We start from the raw sequence: 21,576 nt of genomic DNA on the forward strand, positions 1-21,576 counted from the left end.
TGGGGGCCCAGAATAAAGCACCAATAGGTATGACGACATTTTGAGAACGTGGAGCAATTTTATTTTTTCGGGTACAACGTAGAGCAATTTTCTATTTTTTTTTCTATTCGGTTAAATAGCAATTTTAAAAACATCTTAAATAATTAATAATTATTAAAAAGGAATCAGGCAAGTTTGATTGATATAATGCCTAAATTTGTGGAAAACATTTCCAATGATATACTATTTTCCTAAATAAAATAATCCTGATTTACGTTTTAGGGCTAAGTCTTCTATAATTTCGGCAGAAGCAGTTGCCACATCGCACTATCAATGGAACAACAAATTGATGACATAACAACAATTTCATCAACATCATTTTCATCAAATCAAGAGGTGTAACAAACAAATCCTAACCTCATTCCAAAGTTGTCTCTTTCTCAATTCACACACAGTTCTGCCAATTTCAATTACGTGCAACAACAAAAAATTCATCTGGGTATGTTAGTACTGCATTTATAATTATCATTGTTAAATTATTTGGTGATTAGATTCAAATAATCATAAAAGTGGCTACGAGATTTGTGTTTCATCATAGATTAATTGTGTTACAAAATTAATGTTTTTACATGCCAATGCAAATTAACTCAAGAGTTTAATATTGTGTATATGCTTCGAGAATTTATAATTTACAAGTGATATATAAAATTAAAATGTTTGCTATGTTATATATATATATATATATATATATATATATATATAAGTTTTGCAGGGGTGATTAATTGGCAGCATATATACAAGATTCCTTCTAAGAGGAAAGACATATTGCATATAGTTAATGAGTATATATCTCAAAAGATATTGATCGTGCAATGGGAACTCCAACAAGAACGTATGACATGAATATATATTACTCTTTCTTTCTCACTTAAAAATAGAAGTATCAAAGAATTTTGCATGTAAGTAATATAACAAATTTATTTTTTGTCCTGCAGTGGAAATATTAAAAAACCTAATGAAGCAATGAAGCTCATAATAGCAGCCATTGTTGGAGTTGTTTTTGGCTTCTTTGTAGGAGTATCATTTCCAACAATATCATTAACTAAGGTTTGTAATCTTTCCCCATATATACATATCATTCATGGCATTTCAGTTTATTAATCTAACAATGCGAATTATGTTACCATGTAATACATGTTACTGCATGATATCCTATGCTTATGACAATAAATGACATGATATGATATGATACAAGTTTAATTACAAGCGGATACAATCTAGGTATGCACGATCGTTTTTGGTAAGAATGAGTTCACACATGTATAATCAACCAATCGATTGTGTTGTAGACACCTGGTAACCGTATGTTCCCCCGAGGTTACCTATAGCCTAGGAATTAGATAGAACTCATTGAGACGTTATGTCTCATCCCATTCCTTCATTTGTTCAGGTTCGCATGTTGCTCGTGGCAAAGGTAAGGAGAAGGCTACAAATTGATCGTGCTTTGTTGGATCTAGCACTCATGTCGTTTCGTTGTTGTTTTGTTTATATATATAGTAGTTGTAATGGACATCATTGTACTTGTTTCATTCAACTCTTTACGTATAATTATTATGACATATGACTTGAGAAGGCCGTGTACTCTGAATCTTTACTTATGTTGTTTTTTCGTATTGTATAATTAATGTATCCAGTATCAGTTTTAATGCACATGTTGAATATTCTAGACACATTTAATATGAGCGTTACACCAATTATGATGCAAATATTAGTATTAAAATGTTGAATGCAATATATTTGTTGGCGTTAAAGAGTTATTGTATTTCCATAATTATACATTGAAAGATTTCCCCTTTATTAAAATATAGTAATATTTTAATTTTGATTGTTCCAACTGTAATCATATTCCTAATTATGGGCAATTAATCTGTTGTGAATATACTCCAATTATATCACTGTTTTGTTGTGAATTTTTTTTCCATTAAATGGATTTGAATGTATTGTAGAGTAAATCTTTCACAAATAAATTTTTGATTATTTCGTTTTAACTTTTGTGTTATATGATTTTGATTATTTCGGTTTAACTTTTGTTTTATATGATTTTTTAGAGTTTAATTAAAATATTCTGCCAGTGTAAAGTTTATGTGAAATGTCAACCAAATAAAATCATTCTTTAATACACATGAATCGTACGAGTTAAAAAGGAAAATTCAAATAATATCAGGATTCATAAATATCACATCCATGTTTTTTTATTAGCCTAAAACCCCGTGCCAAATATAATGTTTTTTTAAGGGACAAAAAATTATGTTCCAATTGCATATATATATATATATATATATATATATATATATATATATATATATATAAAGATAAATAGACCCCCTTTTGGATGATGTAGCGGTGGCAGTGAGGGGTGTGACGGTCGGCGCTAGCTTCCTGCACCACCTCCCAACCAGATCTATGAGTGGTTCTTGCAGCGGCTGGTTGGTTTGTTCGATATCGGATGTGACGATGGTTTCCGTCTTCTCTCTGATGGTTGTGGCTTAAAACATTTTTCCTCTCCTCTGTTTCTGTTTTGCTCGCACAAACACGATGACGGCGTGTGGTGGTTGGTTTGTTTCAATTCTCCGCGGTGGTCTGCGCCGTCTTTGTTTGTTTTGCCGGAGTTTCTCTGTTGTGGATTTGTGTTGATGGAAGGGTGAATCTGGATTTGCACTTTGCGGATCTGAACTGTTGATGGGTTTTAGTTTGTTCTTCTTTTTTATTAAGATTTGTTGCAACAGTGGTTGTTTCCCTATGGTGTTGTCATGGTTCATACCTACTAATATTGCTACAAGTTGATGTATTTTGCAACAATCTTATGTGGCTAGAAATGGCCTTGACCCCACAATATTGTATTGTTATCATAGATATGCTTCGTAACCGGTCTTCTAGGCTAGAAATGGTCATGTACATGTTGTCTATTGTTGCTGCGAATTGTGGGTGCAGGTGTTATCGTGTTGGTGGTCCTCGTGGTGCTAAGACTCGTTGATTGACCATCCCTCGATTTGGATTTCTATTGGATTTGGCTAGAAATGGTAGTGGAGTTTTCTGTCGCAGCATAGCGAGTTGTAAGCATGGGGTTCTGTATCCGTGTTGGCAGTCGAATTTCTCAACTTCTCGAAGTTTGGCACTATATAACTTGGGGGAGGTTTCAAAATCCTCATCAGTCTTTGATGTTGAACTGTTTGGCTCGAAAGAGACGCTATGTTTGTTGTTGTCGCAAGGAGTTGTTGGTTCTTGGATCCATTTCGTGTTGACGGTTGGTCCATACACCGCAAGTTAGACATTCACACGTGTTGTTTTTATTTCTTTGTATCACCCGATTGGGTTGGCATACGCTTTGTGTGGATTGACTGGGTTAGGTTTACGTCCCCCCAATTCTTTTTTGTATTTATTTTTTCCTTTTTTTAATAATATATATGAGCACCTGATATAAAATGAAATCCGCAAAACATTCCAACTCTGTTGGACTGTCTTCTATTCCTTTTTTATGTTTGGACTTTTGTCATATAAAAAGATTGTGTGTGTGTGTGTGTGTGTGTGTAGAAATAGATAGATATGGATATTAAGTTTTATTCGATCATAAAAATCAAAGTCAAAGAGAAATGTTAACCGGTACCCCTGTGGCGTTGATTAAGGATGTTAATAAAAAGAAATTACATGCTAGTTATTGCATCGAAAATTGTGTAATTAATTTTTAACCTGTGTCATTGGTTAAGGATGCTAATAAAAAGAAATTATATGTTAGTTATTGCATTGAAACTTGTGTAATTAATCTTTAAAGAGTCAAAAAAGTTTTTTTAGTAATATTTTTTTTTTTTTGTATTTTTAACAAGTGTTCTAGGGAGCCGGTTAACCTGACCCAAAATTAAATTATTTACTCTATACTTTCTTTTGATAGGAAGATTATTCAATCTAATTAAAATAACAATTAATCAAATTGAATTTACTAATTAATCTGACAATTATTGGGGCCCAATATAAAGCACCAATAGGTATGACGACATTTTGGGAACGGGGAGCAATTTTATTTTTTCGGGTACAACATGGAGCAATTTTCTATTTTTTTTCTATTCGGTTGAAGAGCAATTTTAAAAACATCTTAAATAATTAATAAAAAGGAATCAAGCAAGTTTGATTGATATAATGCCTAAATTTGTGGAAAACATTTCGCATGATATATTATTTTCCTAAATAAAATAATCCTGATTTACGTTTTAGGGCTAAGTCTTCTATAATTTCGGCAGAAGCAGTTGCCACATCGCACTATCAATGGAACAACAAATTGATGACATAACAACAATTTCATCAACATCATTTTCATCAAATCAAGAGGTGTAACAAACAAATCCTAACCTCATTCCAAAGTTGTCTCTTTCTCAATTCACACACAGTTCTGCCAATTTCAATTACGTGCAACAACAAAAAATTCATCTGGGTATGTTAGTACTGCATTTATAATTATCATTGTTAAATTATTTGGTGATTAGATTCAAATAATCATAAAAGTGGCTACGAGATTTGTGTTTCATCATAGATTAATTGTGTTACAAAATTAATGTTTTTACATGCCAATGCAAATTAACTCAAGAGTTTAATATTGTGTATATGCTTCGAGAATTTATAATTTACAAGTGATATATAAAATTAAAATGTTTGCTATGTTTTATATATATATATATATATATATATATATATATATATATAAGTTTTGCAGGGGTGATTATTTGGCAGCATATATACAAGATTCATTCTAAGAGGAAAGACATATTGCATATAGTTAATGAGTGCATATCTCAAAAGATATTGATCGTGCAATGGAAACTCCAACAAGAACGTATGACATGAATATATATTACTCTTTCTTTCTCATTTAAAAAAAATAGAAGTATCAAAGAATTTTGCATGTAAGTAATATAACAAATTTATTTTTTTTGTCCTGCAGTGGAAATATTAAAAAACCTAATGAAGCAATGAAGCTCATAATAGCAGCCATTGTTGGAGTTGTTTTTGGCTACTTTGCAGGAGTATCATTTCCAACAATATCATTAACTAAGGTTTTTGAACTTGCACAATATATACATATCATTCATGGCATTTCAGTTTATTAATCTAACAATGTGAATTATGTTACCATGTAATACATGTTACACCATGATATCCTATGCTTATGACAATAAATGACATGATATGATATGATACAAGTTTAGTTACAAGCGGATACAATCTAGGTATGCACTATCGTTTTTGGTAAGAATGAGTTCACACACGTATAATCAACCAATCGATTGTGTTGTAGACACTTGGTAACCGTATGTTTCCCCGAGGTTTCCTATAGCCTAGGAGTTAGGTAGAACTCACTGAGATGTTATGTCTCATCCCATTCCTTCATTTGTTAAAGTTCGCATGTTGCTCTTGTTAAAGGTAAAGAGAAGGCTACAAATTGATCGTGCTTTGTTGGATCGAGCACTCATGTCGTTTCGTTGTTGTTTTGTTTATATATATAGTAGTTGTAATGGACATCATTGTACTTGTTTCATTCGACTCTTTACATATAATTATTATGACATATGACTTGAGACGGCTATGTACTCTGAATCTTAACTTATGTTGTTTTTCCGTATTGTATAATTAATGTATCCAGTATCAGTTTTAATGTACATGTTGAATATTCTAGACACGTTTAATATGAGCGTTACACCAATTATGATGCAAATATTAGTATTAAAATGTTGAATGCAATATATTTGTTGGCGATAAAAAGTTATTGTATTTCCATAATTATACATTGAAAGATTTCCCCTTTATTAAAATATAGTAATATTTTAATTTTGATTGTTCCAACTATAATCATATTCCTAATTATGGGCAATTAATCTGTTGTGAATATACTCCCATTATATTACTGTTTTGTTGTGAATTTTTTTTTCCATTAAATGGATTTGAATGTATTGTAGAGTAAATCTTTAACAAATAAATTTTTGATTATTTCGTTTTAACTTTTGTTTTATATGATTTTGATTATTTCGTTTTAACTTTTGTTTTATATGATTTTTGTGAGTTTAATTAAAATATTCTGCCAGTGTAAAGTTTATGTGAACTGTCAACCAATTAAAATCATTCTTTAATACACATGAATCGTAAGAGTTAAAAAGGAAAATTCAAATAATATCAGGATTCATAAATATCACATCCATGTTTTTTTATTAGCCTAAAACCCCGTGCCAAATATAATTTTTTTTAAGGGACAAAAAATTATGTTCCAATTGCATTTATATATATAAAGATAAATATACCCCCTTTTGGATGATGTAGCGGTGGCAGTGAGGGGTGTGACGGTCGGCGCTAGCCACCTGCACCACCTCCCAACCAGATCTATTGGTGGTTCTTGCAGCGGCTGGTTGGTTTGTTCGATATCGGATGTGATGATGGTTTCCGTCTTCTTTCTGGTGGTTGTGGCTTAAAACATTTTTCCTCTCCTCTGTTTCTGTTTTGTTCGCACAAACACGATGACGGCGTGTGGTGGTTGGTTTGTTTCAGTTCTCCGCGGTGGTCTGCGCCGTCTTTGTTTGTTTCGCCGGAGTTTCTATGTTGTGGATCTGTGTTGATGGAAGGGTGAATCTGGATTTGCACTTTGCGGATCTGAACTGTTGATGGGTTTTAGTTTGTTTTTCTTGTTTATTAAGATTTGTTGCAAGAGTGGTTGTTTCCCTATGGTGGTGTCATGGTTCATACCTACTAATATTGTTACAAGTTGATGTATTTTGCAACAATCTTATGTGGTTAGAAATGGCCTTGACCCCACAATGTTGTATTGCTATCATAGATGTGCTTCGTAACAGGTCTTCTAGGCTAGAAATGGTCATGTACATGTTGTCTATTGTTGCTGCGAATTGTGGGTGCATGTGTTATCGTGTTGGTGGTCCTCGTGGTGCTAAGACTCGTTGATTGACCATCCCTCGATTTGGATTTCTATTGGATTTAGCTAGAAATGGTAGTGGAGTTTTCTGTCGCTGCATAGCGAGTTGTAGGCGTGGGGTTCTGTATCCGTGCTGGCAGTTGAATTTCTCAACTTCATGAAGTTTGACACTATGTAACTTGGGGGATGTTTCAAAATCCTCATCAGTCTTTGATGTTGGATTGTTTGGCTCAAAAGAGATGCTATGTTTTTTGTTGTCGCAAGGAGTAGTTGGTTCTTTGGATCCATTTTGTGTTGACGGTTGGTCCATACACCGCAAGTTAGACATTCACACGCGTTGTTTTTATTTCTTTGTATCACCCGATTGGGTTGGCATACGCTTTGTGTGGATTGACTGGGTTAGGTTTACGTCCCCCCAATTCTTTTTTGTATTTATTTTTTCCTTTTTTTAATAATATATATGAGCACCTGATATACAGTTCTTTTTTGTATTTATTTTTTCCTTTTTTTAATAATATATATGAGCACCTGATATAAAATGAAATCTGCAAAATATTCCAACTCTGTTGGACTGTCTTCTATTCCTTTTTTATGTCTGGACTTTTGCCTTATAAAAAGATTATGTGTGTGTGTGTGTGTAGAAATATTCCAACTCTGTTGGACTGTTGGACTTTTGTCTTCTATTCCAACTCTGCAAAATATTCCAACCCATGTAGAATTTTTCCTGGAAAACTCTTTCTAGCTGATTTCAATTATGTATGGAATGAGGGGAAAGGGTTGCAAACCATGTAAAGGCATTCTTGGTGAGATAATTTGGAAAATACTTCATCCTTGAATTCTCGTTGTTTGCTATGTCCTCTACCTCAGTTAAGTAACCAGGAATATGTTCTACAATTGATTCACTAGTGTCTCCTGCTAATTTTGTGAACTTGAGAATTTTGCATCCTCTAGGAAGTTAAGTTTGTAATACAAATTCAGACTAGATTGACACAAGTTTGGTATGTAAACCTACATTAAGGCCATTTTGGGCTAAAATATTTTTGATCATATGGGCCAAATTATTGTGTCCACCAAGGTTATTTTGTTGGACATTTCTAACCACTTCAACATCATTTTGATTTTTGTTAACTGAGACTATTTATGGGTTTCTTACAACCTCTCTTTGTATTAAAGGTTTGACTAATTGGGGCCCAATGTGTTGCCCTTAATTTACAGGGTTTCCTTTATTATTGGGCCTTTTCACATTCTGAACAGGTCTAACATTTTGAATTTGAGAAATATGATGATTACGCACTTGAGGTGTACCAAAAAAGTCTACAATTTGACCCATTTGATTGGCTAACAATTGGTAACTATGGTTTGTGTTCTAAATCAAAGGATTGAACACTAAACCAACTTGTTAAGTAAGAATATTAACCAAGTCATGGTTACTCTCATCCATTAGCTATCTCAATGACATGAGAGATGTTGTGTTCAACGATGGTTGAAAATTTAGACTAGGAATGCTTAGTGCAGAACATGAAGCCAAATGAGTATTATAAGGTGAAAGCACCATTGTTGTGTTATATGCGTTTGTAGAAGCATTTGTCTATAGGCCTGTCATCATTGATGTTGGCATACCATAGGAGTACTCCTTAGTAAACATTGGTAACGAAAGTTGTGGCAAAAAAGAGAATCTAGATTCAATAGAATTTCCATTTATGGGATTTGTAACCATAAGTGTTATTGGAAAACTCATTGGTGGTGGCATGGATGCCACTAGGTCAGAATGTGTTCAGGCTTCCTTTGTCGAAACGGATACATGAGTAGTTACCCCAATAATCGTCGAAACTTGCATAGGAGCAGTTACCCCCACAACATTTGATACATTGGCGCCACTAAATGGCATTTAGGTTGATTGTTCTTGTGTACTTTGAAGGTTACTCAACGTGTTAGATGTGGAAGTGTTATTGGTGTTTGGACAAGCTATTTTAGGAAGGGATTTACCACTTCTTAATCGCATACACACATTAAATTTAAAGAAATCTTATGCCAAGAACAAATGCACCAACAAACTGAAAAAGTTTCTAAGAAATGAAATTATAAAAAATTTTGCACAAAAAAGGTGTCATTGGACGTGCCAATTTGGTTCATCGTGTTCATAAGTTTTGAATTTAAAAGGATGAATTTAACTGACTATTTTGATTATGTCAAAATACGTTCAGGATTAAAAGAAAAAACTTCAAAGTAAATGTAAACAACTTCAAAAGAAAAGTATTTGATTAAATAAATAAATAAAACTGGTACACATAATCATACATACATTTGCCTAAGACTCGTTTTTGAGTTTTAAAGGTTTTTATGAACGATTTATGACCCTTATTTCCTATACAGAACTATTATATATACTTAGTAATAAATAACTGAAAATAACAGTCACAACTAAAGCCTTCGATGTGTGTCTTGTTATGTCTCTGAAATTCTTGAAAAGCTCTCAGGTGTCTTTGACCTTTTGATCTTGTCTCTTCATACATTAATTTGAATTTCTTTAGTCAAAACTAAATGGTTTGCCAATCTCAAATAAGCCAGGTATTTCCAAATCCATTGAACCAACAACCATCTGAAACATAATCAAATACCAATCCCAACTAGGCATATTCTTTCCGTTCCAATTGAGTGTGTCGAAAGTACATTGTAACAACTAGGCTACAATACGAGTTATGTTTGGTGATGTATTTTAGTAGCACATTTCATTGAGCACGTTGGTGCATCGGTGCATGTACTTCTATCCATATTGTAACACCTAAAATTTTATAAATATTATTTTCTATATAAAAAAAATTATGTATTACTCATTTATTTATTATACAATTTATTTTGAAGTGAAGAATTTAATAAAAATGCGACCTTCACTATTTTAATTAATGAATTTGAACTTTATCATATCCTTTTTTTTTTGTATAAATGTAGAATGACAAAATAAGATAGTTATTCATGGTATAATTAATTTGTTGACCAATTGATAAGACTTACTATGATTAGTATCCAAAACCCCAAATTTTCTTCATCTTATATTCCTTTTTAATTGCATCAAAGGTTAATGAATGCCTTATTAAGTGCCTCATAGACAAATCAAATTCATTGCATCATATCTCCACATGTTTTGGGCAATTGACCATCATGACTTTTACTCATTTACTCTCCTCATCTAATGTGTCATGCATTTTGTTTATGTTTGTATCAGAGAATGAAAATTGTTTGGTCTAAAATAAATAATGAATTACCCGTCTTGCACTTCGGTCTCATGTACTATACATCATACATTTCATTTTGAATTATCAAGCTAGCCACGCCTTCGTATACATCAACTTCCCTTAATAACCCTAAATAATTTTATTAGTCCATTCTTCCACTCCAAACATCTTCTCGTTGCCAAATACGTTTTCCAATTTTCTATTTGTCGAGGCGAATTCGTGGGGATTTGGAGGTTGTTAGGAAGGAAATCATTGAAGGTAAGGGCTTTTTCCTCACATCATCATTCTAGGTCGGATAAGTGTTGTGAAATAGTAGTAGAATTCTTGTCCATTAAAAAGAGTTAGTTTTTGTATATTTTATTCTATTCAAAAACTTTAAGTAATTTATATGTATGATTTTTTGTTTTGATTGAATATTGTGTTGATTGTTATGAGAATTTGATTATTAGATTTTGCATGTTGATAACTATATATGATTCTAAAAATGGCTTGTGGTTCACAAAATATTAGAGGTCGGAGGGTTGCATTTCATAGTTTTATTTTTGGGTTTTGTTGATAACATTGAGTCGCATAACATATGATGAAGTATTTGAGCTATTATCGCTAAGTGATAGGCCTTGCAGGGACCATTGAGTGCTCCAATTTTTATTTTGGGTTACGGTCTTGCAGAGACCATTTAGTGGTATAGTTTTATTGGGCTACGACCTTATAGGGACCATTGAGTGGTCTAGTTTTTATTTTGGGTTACAGCCTTGCAGAGACCATTTAGTCGTCCAGTTTTTATTGGGCTAATGTCACTAGGTGGCGGGCCTTGCAGGAACCATTGAATGATTCATTCTTCCATTAGTCATCGATGTGTGCGTTAACACGACGTTATCCGGATCATTTGAGTCTTGCATATCATGCACTTCATGCATAAAGTTTGAAAATTGTTGTATACACATATAATAGGGCTGGAAAAACACATGTAAAAGACAAAAATACCTCTCGGTAGTTAACTGCCGAGGAAAATAGAATCGACGGCAGTTAACTACCAAGGGAAACTTTGGCAGTTAACTACTGCTGTTTCGATCGGAAGTTAACTGCCGATGCGTGTTTATACAGAAACAGAAACACCAGTTTCATATCAGTTACTTCATTCTTCAAATTTCTCTCAAATTCTCTCCAATTCTCACCAAATCAACTTTCACGATTTGCAAGCCAATCAACCCCACATTATAACAAGTAAGTTGCATTAATCATTGTAAGCATAATGTTAGTTTGTTTAGGTTTATTTTTTAAAAAAATTAGAGTAGTTTGCATGTGATTAGGGTTAATTTTGAAATTGACAATTTGATGATTGTATGTGTAGTTTATGAATTGATAAATGAATGTAGTTGTTGCCTATGTTGTTTAAATGATGTTTAATGATAATGTGGTTTTGAATGGTGTCAAATGAACACAATTTGAATATGTTTGATAATATGCACAAATTGTTTGATAAAATGCCCCAATGAGAATTATATTTATTATTTAGTTAGTTTAGGTTATGGAAATGTTGTTCATTGCAGTTTGATAAAGTGTACACTGAATTAGGTTGAATGTGGTTTTGATTTTCACTGAATGTGAATGCTTATGTTTAGGTTAGGTTATGTTTAGGTTGAATGTGTTTGATAATGTGTTTGATTGTTTACGTTTGAATGTGAATGATAATGTGTTTGATAATGTTTAGGTTGAATGTGAATGTTTGATAAAGTGGTTGAATGTGAATGTTTAGGTTTAATGTGTTTAATAAAGTGGTTGAATGTATAAGTTAAATAATGTTAATTTTTTAAATTTTTGTGTAGATATGTCTGATCAGCACCAAGGGCAACCGATTGATCCATCTAAGAAGATTGGTGGTAGGCGTGCGATGACACAAAGCGCGAGGCGGGAGAGGCAAAGCGGACACATCCCAAGGAGGGGAAGAGGTAAAGGGAGGGCAGATGGTTCAGGGACTTCTCAGGCTACACAGCCTGAACAGTCACATGTGGTTGACCCGACCCAGGTGGAGTACCTAAATTTTTAGGATGAGATACATCACGATGTCACTAATGGTGGGTATGACCAGCAACATATACCAGAGCAACATATACTAGACCAGGATGACATTGCAGCAGCGGCAGCTCTAGCGACGTTACCTTTGCAGCCTCCCTTTCCTGGAGGACCGGAAGATACATCTCTGTTGCACTCTTATGCCAACCATGTGGCATTGCCGCTTTGGTATAATTCAAATGACGTAAGTGTTATTTTTAATTGTCTAAAATTATCATATGCAACACAATTTAAATGTTTTAATTTTTTTATATGTGTTTTTGTTTAATTATTATATCAACTTTTATATGTGTTTTTTTAATTATTTTCTTTATGTTTTAAATTGATGCGGGAAATTTAAATTTAAAATGCCGCGCGTAATATAAATTGAAATAAATGTGCGTGCCAATTTAAGTGTACTAATTTTGTTATGTGTTTTTTTAAGTTTTAAATGTGTTTTGTCTTAAATTAAAAATATTTGCGGCAATTTAAATTTGTGATTTTTATTTTTGTATGTGTTATATTTTAGTTTGTTTAGTTAAATGTTTAAGTTGTTTAAAATATGTTTATTTTTTTATTATTTCAGGTCCGTAAGGTGCATATTGTAAAACCAATTAATCATTGGGCTAGGATTTTGAGTCTACGACGTCCAAACGATAATGCAAATTGGTTTTGGGGTCTGCTTAAGGAGAGCGGGTTACATGATTTGGTTTATTTGGGCTATGCCACTGTGCCTCATGCTTTGCAGATGACTTTATGCGAGAGATGGCATAACGAGACCAGCAATTTTCACATGGTCTTGGGGGAGATGACCGTCACTTTGGATGATGTCGCATGTCTTATGCATCTTCCTATTGAAGGGAGGATGTTGAGCCATCCGAAGATGTCTCAGACTGATGGAACGGAACTGATGGTGAGACACTTAGGTGTGACGCAGGCAATGGCAATGAAAAATTGCGTTGAAGAGTATGGTGGTTACATTGGTTATAAGACGCTCAATGAGTATTATGAGTGCTACCTTGATACTGCTACCAAATTTGCGGAGGCAGAGGATCCAAGGGAGGAGTAGGAGCTGCAGAGGGTTAGGACTGCTTGTGTGAAGTGTTATCTCCTATATCTTGTTTGATGCTTGTTTTTTGGTGATAAAAGCAACAAACACATCGAGTTGGTCAATCTGACGACCATGGAGGACGGCTACGCGGGGATGCATAATTATTCTTGGGAGGGATGACATTGGCATATCTATATCACTGTTTAGCTGAGGCCTCTTTGCCTAGAGACAGAGCTCTTGGGGGAAGCGTGACACTGCTCATTGTAAGAAATTGTCACATTTGAACCTTAACTTTAATTTTTTTGTTATATTTTTCGGGCGTAATTATAAATGTGATTTGTTTGGTTTGTGCAGGGATGGTTTTTGGCGCATTTTCTTGACTTTTTCAGTGTTGATCCAAATCCCAACTATATTGAAAACTATCCGGTTGCAGCGAAGTGGACGTTACAGAAGGGTCATGGAGAGGGGGTGACGTATCACTAATTGCTTGATCATTTGCAGTTTGATGACGTATGTTGGAGGTTGTACGAAGAGCACAGCAAAATCCAGGGTTTTGAGAAGATTTTCTGGTATTCAGGTTGGGTGATGTGCGATGTTGTCAGGCCATGAGCCATGTTAGGGAGCAGATTGCGTCGATATTGACCGGGAGGCGAGGCCAGAGGCCGAGGAGGCAGCAACAACAGCATCAACATAACCAAGACCAGGAGCAGGACTAGTAGGACATTATGTTTATGTTTATGACTTGTTTTTAGTTATTGTGGGATTTGTTGGTTTCTTGTAAATTATCATGACATTGGTTTATTGTATTTCGATGACATATTTCTATGACAATTGTTGCTTTTCGTATCAAATTTTCAATTTAAATTATGTTGATGATTTTCGTTTATTAAATTTATGATTTGGCATTGAAGCAATGTGTTTATAATGTGTAAAAACACATGCAACAGATTCTGCATCAGTAGGTTCTGCCAAATTACAACTTCAGGACGCATCGGCAGTTAACTATCGAGGAATATTGACGCGGCAGTTAACTGCTGAAGGGCATTTTGGTATTTTACATGTATTTTTCAGCCCTATTAGATGTGAATACAACAATTTTCATAAAGTTTTACAAAATAGTTTTTGTGTACTTTATTTGCTTGCCCATTTTTAATTCTTTTTAGTCGATGAATGTTTTTATTATTATTTTATGGCATTTTTCTGAGTTTAGGTGATCTCATGTGGAACCAAAAATTGACCCTTACATTAATATAATATTGTAGGTACCAAGGAATGAAATATGAAGTTTATGTATGATAAAAGCGTGCGTGGGGACAAAATTGGGTTTTATAATTGTATTTGTAATTCAAATTATTTTTTTAATACTATGAAGTTGATATGTAAAAATTATTGTCTCTACCTTACGATTTTATTTTATTTCCAAGAATTTTGTTTAAGTTGTTTTACGATAATGCAAAAATGAATACTTTTTTTTTAATAAAAAGAAATATAGTAAATATATACTTTTTTTAAATAATCTTTTTATCCCAAAGAATAAATTTATTTAAGTAATGTCTTGGATCAAAATCCGAGGTGTTACACATATTCTCGATGAACCATGGCTGCAAAATAGTAGATGTATTGATGGTAATATATATGACACCCTTTTGCTTCAAAACTATACGGTTAATAGCCTTATCGATACTACACATCAAAGGTGTAATATATATGACACCCTTTTGCTTCAAAACTATACGGTTAATAGCCTTATCGATACTACACATCAAAGGTCGAATGTGAGCCTAGTTCATCAGATTTTTAGTGTGGATATGACAAATGAAATTGTGAATACACCGATGACATCCCAGGTCCCGGATGATCGTTTAGTTTGAAAAGCCGAAAAGAATGGCCTTTATTTTGTTTGGAGCTCTTACAGGTTGTGTATGGAAGAACTAGTAGACACATCACATTTACGTCGTCCAGGATTTTGGTCGGGTATATGAAAGTTAAAGGCGCCACCAGAAATTAAGAATTTCTTATGGTGGATGTGTCGTGGATGTTTGCCCACTAGAGTTCGGTTGCAAGACAAAGGAGTGCAATGTCTAATATCTTGTGTTACTTGTGATGGTGATGCGGAGGACCTAGCTCATTTTTCTTCTTTCAATTGTCCTTTTGCAATTCAGGTTTGGCATTTAGCTGGGTTATGGGATGAAATTTCTATTGCTCTCTAAAACACTGTTTCTGCGGAGGAAGCCATTTTTGCCTTGATTCACAATTTGCAGGTCCACATGCAGTAGAGATTGGTTACAGTACTATTTACCAGTGTTTTTGGTAAACAATCATTAGTTTTAAATTAATTACTTGTAGGATCAAACTAGAAAATCATAGGACATGTTTGTGCAATTATTTCTCAGTAAAGTTTGAATGTTCATCATGTTCATAAGTTTAAATATAAAAATGTTGAAGATAACTATTTATTTTGACTGTGTCGAAATAGTTTCATAAGTAAAGGAAACAAACTTTAAAAGTAATGATAAACAACTTTAAAGAAAAGCTCTTGATTGAATAAATGAAGAAAAAATAGGTACATCAAATTATAAATACATTTTCTTAATACTCGCTTATCGTTGTAACTATGATAGTTTGAGTGTAAAGATTTATGTAAATGATTTGTGACCTTATTTCCTATATAGAACCACTATATATACTAAGTAAGAAAATAACTGAAAATAAAAGTCAAAAACGAAAAAGCCTTCGACACATGTCTTGATATGCCCTCAGATTTCTTGACAAACTCCCACTTGTCTTCGACCCTTTGATCTTGCCTCTTCATAAGCAATTTGAATTTCTTCTGTCGAGGCTGAATGGCTTTGTAATCTCTATATGCCAAGTGTAACACAATCGGTCGAACTCATAACTTTATGGACTGTGACCAAGCACTAACTCCAACTTGACAAGTTTTTCCTTGTCGAATCATGTGTGTCAAAAATATAGTCTAACAGGTATTATGGAGCCTTTGGAAGCATCATACCCTCAAACTCTGGCAAAATGAAAATGAGCTTTGTGTTCATGTCGTGGATCGAGCAAGACATATGATTAATGTGTGGCAGGCAGCGAATGCTCCTCCTAATAATTCATGCACGCAGTCAGATTCAACACAAGCTTCTCAGCAAGTTGTTTCCACGAAAGTGCAGTAGGTTGGTCGCGCATCAACAAGCTCAGATTGGTGGAAGAAACTGCAACTGGGTAGGAAAAAGTGTAACATTGATGCTTCATTTTCCTCCTCATGGAACCATAACGGCATAAGTATATGTTTACGAGATGAAGATGGCATATATGTGTTTACTGGTGTTTTTAGTAAACAAGAAGACTAGTTTTAAAAGTTACTAGCAGGATCAAACTAGAAATCATATGACATGTTGTGCAAAGTTTTTCCAGAAAATGTATGAATGTTCATCATATTTATGGTGTTTTACATGAAAAGGATGATAACTGTATGATTCGACAGAAACCAACAAGGTGTTTGAATTGCAAAAACAACAAAAGACTTTGAAATTAAAGGCACTGAAATATTGAGGCATCTTGAAGTCCAGAAATGGCAGAAGCACTTGCTTCTGGACCTGTAATGTGTTTAAAACACATAACACAAACCTATTCCAATATTTTCACATCAACAACAATAATAAATTATCAACATTTGATTCAAGTAAAAATGCCTCAAGATAGCAAATTACCAAGATGAAATCAAAATGTACCAACATCATTTAAAATACATAATGTCAACCAAATACGAACAAAAGTCACCAAAGTTTGAAAATGAAACTAACAAAGCCTAAAACCAACAATCCCTAAACAACTACAAGTAATCCTACTGCTGGTCCTGGTCCTATTGATGCTGGTGCCTTCTCCTCGGCCTCTGGCCTCGCATCCTGGTAATGATCGGCGCGATCTGCTGCCTAACATCATGCAAGGACGCATACAACTGCTGAGGGGTCATGCTCATCACCTCCTTACCCAAAAACGCATCAGCATGGGCAACAGCGCCGCTAACCATGTCGTATGTATCAGGCGAGCTTCTCGCCTCATACCGCTCCTGCTTCTCTGCAATGATCTGCTCCTCATTTGGAGGCCTCGGAATATCTCCCGGAAGAAGTGGCAAAATATGAGGGTGAGACACAACGGTGTACCATCGTACATAGCCATATGCCATACACCATGTATGCTCTCCTGCATGCTCACCCCAATCGACCGCCTTAAGCGTGCAAGTGCCGAAGTCGACGAAGGCCTGCACAATCTCAGTCAATGACAACTCTACAATCTCAGACGGATGTCTAGGGATGGATTGGACGTATTCGTACTGCCTCAAAACCCTCTTGGGCAACTGACGGTACACCCTACGATCACCGCATATAATCCAGCCTGAATACCAGAATACCTCCTCGAAAGCCTGGAAGTCCCTGTGCTCTTCGTACAGCCTCCAGCATACGTCATCAAACGTAATACGATCAAGCAATGACCGATACGTGACCCCCTCTCCATGACCCTTCTGAAGCTTCCACCTCACCGCAACCGGTAAGTTCTCAACATAGTCGGGGTTTGTATCAACAACATAAAACTTAGGAAAGTGCGCCAAAAACCATGCCTGCACAAACCATACAAATCACATTTATAAATAATTGCGCACGGAAAATATAACAAAAAAATAATAGTTAACAAAAAAAATTAAAATTAACAAAAAAAATAAAATATAAATTTTATTACAGTGAGCAGTGTCACGCTTCCCCCAAGTTGCCTGTCTCCGGGAATACAGGCATCAGCTAACTCATTGTACAGGTATGCAAGTGTCATCCCTCCCCACGAATAATTTTGCATCCCCGCGTAGCCGTCCTCCATGGTCGTCAGATAGATCAACTCGATGTGTTTGTTGCTTCTATCCCCAAACAACAAGCATCCAACCAAGTAGAGAAGGTAACACTTCACACAATAAGTCCTAACCCCCTCCATCTCCTCTGGATCCTCAGTATCCGCCAATATGTTAGCCCTACCAAGGTGCGTCGTATACAATTCCCTCAGCTTTGGATAACTAATGTACCCACCATACTCTTTATTGCAAATTTTCTCTGCCTCCCTCTTCGACGCACCCAAGTGATTCATCAGTAGTGCCTCTCCCTCCGGTCTCAGCATCTTCTTTCGGTGGCCCAACATCCGCCCTTCCATCGGAACATGCATTAGACATGTGACATCCTCCAAAGTCACGGTCATCTCCCCCATGGGCATGTGAAAAGTGCTGGTCTCGGGATGCCACCTCTCGCATAGAGTCATTAGCAAAGCGTGAGGTACAGTGGCGTAGCCCAAAAAAAACCAAATCATGTAAACTGCTCTCCCTAAGCGGACCCCAAAACCACTCAGCGTTCTCGTTTGGACATCCGAGACTCAAAATCTTAGTGTCATGATTAAGTGGTTTTACATAACGCTTCTTGCGGCACTGAAATAATAGAAAAATAAACATAGTTTAAACAATGTAAGACATAACACATGTAAAACTTAAAAAAACACATAACAAAAACAATTTAAATCAAGAAAGAAAATATAAAGAAAATAATTAAACATAAAGAAAATAATTAAAAAAACACATATAAAAGTTGATATAAAAATTAAACAAACACACATATAAAGAAAATAATTAAAACAAGGGTTAATATGTCTTTACCCCCTGTAATTTGGGCGAGTTCCGGTTTTCCCCCTTTAAAAAATTTTGTTAAGATTCCGACCCTGGAATTTGAAGATTCCGTCGAAATCACCCCTAGTCGAATCTGGCACACTCCAGGTGCTGACGTGGCGTGACGTGGCGCGCCACATGTGTAAATGTTTTTTTATTTTATTTTTTTCGCCTGACACATGTGTATTTATATAACACATCATTATTACCCTTTTATAATTATAATAATTTTAATCATTTATTAAAAAACATAAAAATAACAAAATATTTTAAAAACCTCCCTCCCTTTATCATCTTCTTCATTTCCTTCTCCTTCTCCATTTCCTTCTTTGATTTCAGATCCGAAGCTCGTAATCCTCTTGAATCTGTTCTTCAATTTCGTTTTTTCGAATTTGTTCTTCTCATGCTCTAATTTGCGATTTTCGTTTTTAAGGGTTTGTCATGGCTGGAAGCAAAGCATCATCAATTGGGAACTCAAATGGAAGAACAACACCCAAATGTGGGTGCAATAGGTTTATGAGATTGTGGGTATCAAACACAGATGAAAACCCAAAGAGGAAATTCTGGAGGTGCTGTAATTTTTGGGAGGTAATAATTTTTGATTTTTTTTTTGTTTTTGTTTTCCCTGCTCTTCTTGTAAATATGTTGTAATTCTTTGGTGACTGTCACTGATCATTGTAATTCTTCAATTGGGAACCAGAATGAAGATCATTGTAATTTGTTCATATGGGATGACGAGTTAGAAACACCAAGAGTGAAAGCCCTCTTGAAAAGATTGGCTGAAAATTACAGGGACAGTGAACTTGGTTGTACATTGCAAAACTTGAAAGGTTCAAATGGCTACGATGTTGGAAGCAGCAACATGGTAAATCTGACTGGTAAGAATATTGAAGATGGTTGCAAGAACTGTGCAAGTATATCTGAATATCTAAGGGTGTTTTGCAAGGAAATTGGAGAGGAAGTTGGAAAGGAATTAGGCAAGGTATATGGTACTGATATGGCCTCAACCAAGCACATAAAAACAAAGAAGAAGCTGCAATATGAAAGAAGCAAAAGCTTTGGCCTACTTGTTATATTAGGGTTGTCATGGATTTTCATCTTGATTGTTTTTAAGTTTATGTAATCTGTTGAAATGTAATGTTTTGAAAGATGATATGTTGTAACATCTATAACTAGTATGATGTAATGGTTGGTATTAATGAATGAAGAACTTTTCCTTTGTTACATTCTGGTTTAACTTTGGCATCAGTAACATCATGATTAACTATAAATTAGTGCATGAAATTCTTAAGAAAAGAGCACATGAAGTGCATTAGTCATTAGATAATAAGGTCAATAAGTCATTACATAGAAGTACAAAATACTTACTATTGTTTGCTTTCCACCTCTATAGAAAAAGACATCATCCCTAACAAATTCACCACCGTGATGAAAGATACAGTTGAACAACAATTTTACCTGCAATTTTTTTCCAGACCAATCAAAGTTAGACACGTGTAAATGTGGACCCCACTCACATACCCCACACAGCACAGTAAGCGAAGCAATTTCCTTTGTTAGGACTAAAAAAACCCTAAACGACAACATCCTAAAAGACAAAAATATATGCAAATGTATGTTTTTTTAAGCCATTTGCAGGACCACAACAACTAAAACAACCCTCTTTGTTAAATGCATGCAAAAGGCTTCAAACAAAGAACGATAAAGAAGAAAGAAACAAACTTACCGAATCGTTTCCACCTTCTTTGTTCATTTTCACCTCTGCTTCGACCGTCTTTCCTCCGTCTTCAATGCTTTTCTTCTTCTTCGTGTTCTTCTTCTTCGCATCGTTCCCGTTCTTCCGATTCTTCTTTTCAGTAGCTACCTTCTTCTTCTTCTTCGCGTTCTTCATGTTCTTCGAGTTCGCCATAATCTTCTGGGTTTTGATTTCGATTCGATTCTGAGTTAGGGTTTCGATTCTAAGTTGGTTTCGTTTGAGAGAGGTTCTGAGATAGGTTTTGCAGTCCTCCAGGAAAGGGAGGGTCCTTAGGTAACACCTCCGGGGCAGCCGCTGCTGCAATGTCATCCTCGTCTGGAATATGGTGATGCTCTGGCATATGCTGCTGCTCTGGCATATACTGCTCGTCGTACCCACCATCAGTGACATCATGGTGATCCTGATAATTCAGGTACTCCACCTCCTGGGTCAGGTCAACCACCTGCGACTCTTCAGGCTGTGCCTGAGAAGCCTTAGAAGGCTGAGAAGTCCCTGAACCATCCACCCTCCGACCTCTTCCTCTCTTTGGGATATGTGCGTTTCTCCTCTCCTTCTCCTTCCGGTAGCTTTGTGTCATCGCACGCCTACCACCAATCATCTTAGATGGATCAATGGGGTCCTGATCGGCCATATCTACAAAAAAATTTTTTAAAAATTAACATCATTTCCATAACCTAGACTAAACATAAATATTAACATTAAACCTAAACTAAACATAAACATAATCGAACACATTAAAAGTACAACAATGAACATCATTTCCATAACCTAAAATCATTCAATATAATCATCATTTCCATCATAACTTAATCATTTATATACACTTAATCATTTGTGTCCATC

At 35.0% G+C, this 21,576-nt stretch overlaps 1 long non-coding RNA gene and 2 pseudogenes across 1 annotated transcript; 2 read left to right on the top strand and 1 right to left on the bottom strand.

Moving 5' to 3' along the window:
• The first annotated feature begins 742 nt into the window (after window positions 1-742).
• Window positions 743-1,620, top strand: LOC146905664 (uncharacterized). The gene is made up of 3 exons (XR_015020522.1): window positions 743-871; window positions 975-1,086; window positions 1,430-1,620. It is a non-coding gene; the product is annotated as an uncharacterized LOC146905664 (long non-coding RNA).
• A 5,193-nt stretch (window positions 1,621-6,813) lies between these two features.
• On the top strand, window positions 6,814-13,297 carry LOC146905665 (uncharacterized; annotated as a pseudogene).
• A 3,847-nt stretch (window positions 13,298-17,144) lies between these two features.
• On the bottom strand, window positions 17,145-21,364 carry LOC146905666 (uncharacterized; annotated as a pseudogene).
• Between the last annotated feature and the right edge of the window lie 212 nt (window positions 21,365-21,576).

Source organism: Medicago sativa, chromosome 7, assembly GCF_051527215.1.
Source record: "Medicago sativa cultivar Bolivia chromosome 7, Bolivia_mono, whole genome shotgun sequence".
Lineage (NCBI taxonomy): Eukaryota > Viridiplantae > Streptophyta > Magnoliopsida > Fabales > Fabaceae > Medicago > Medicago sativa.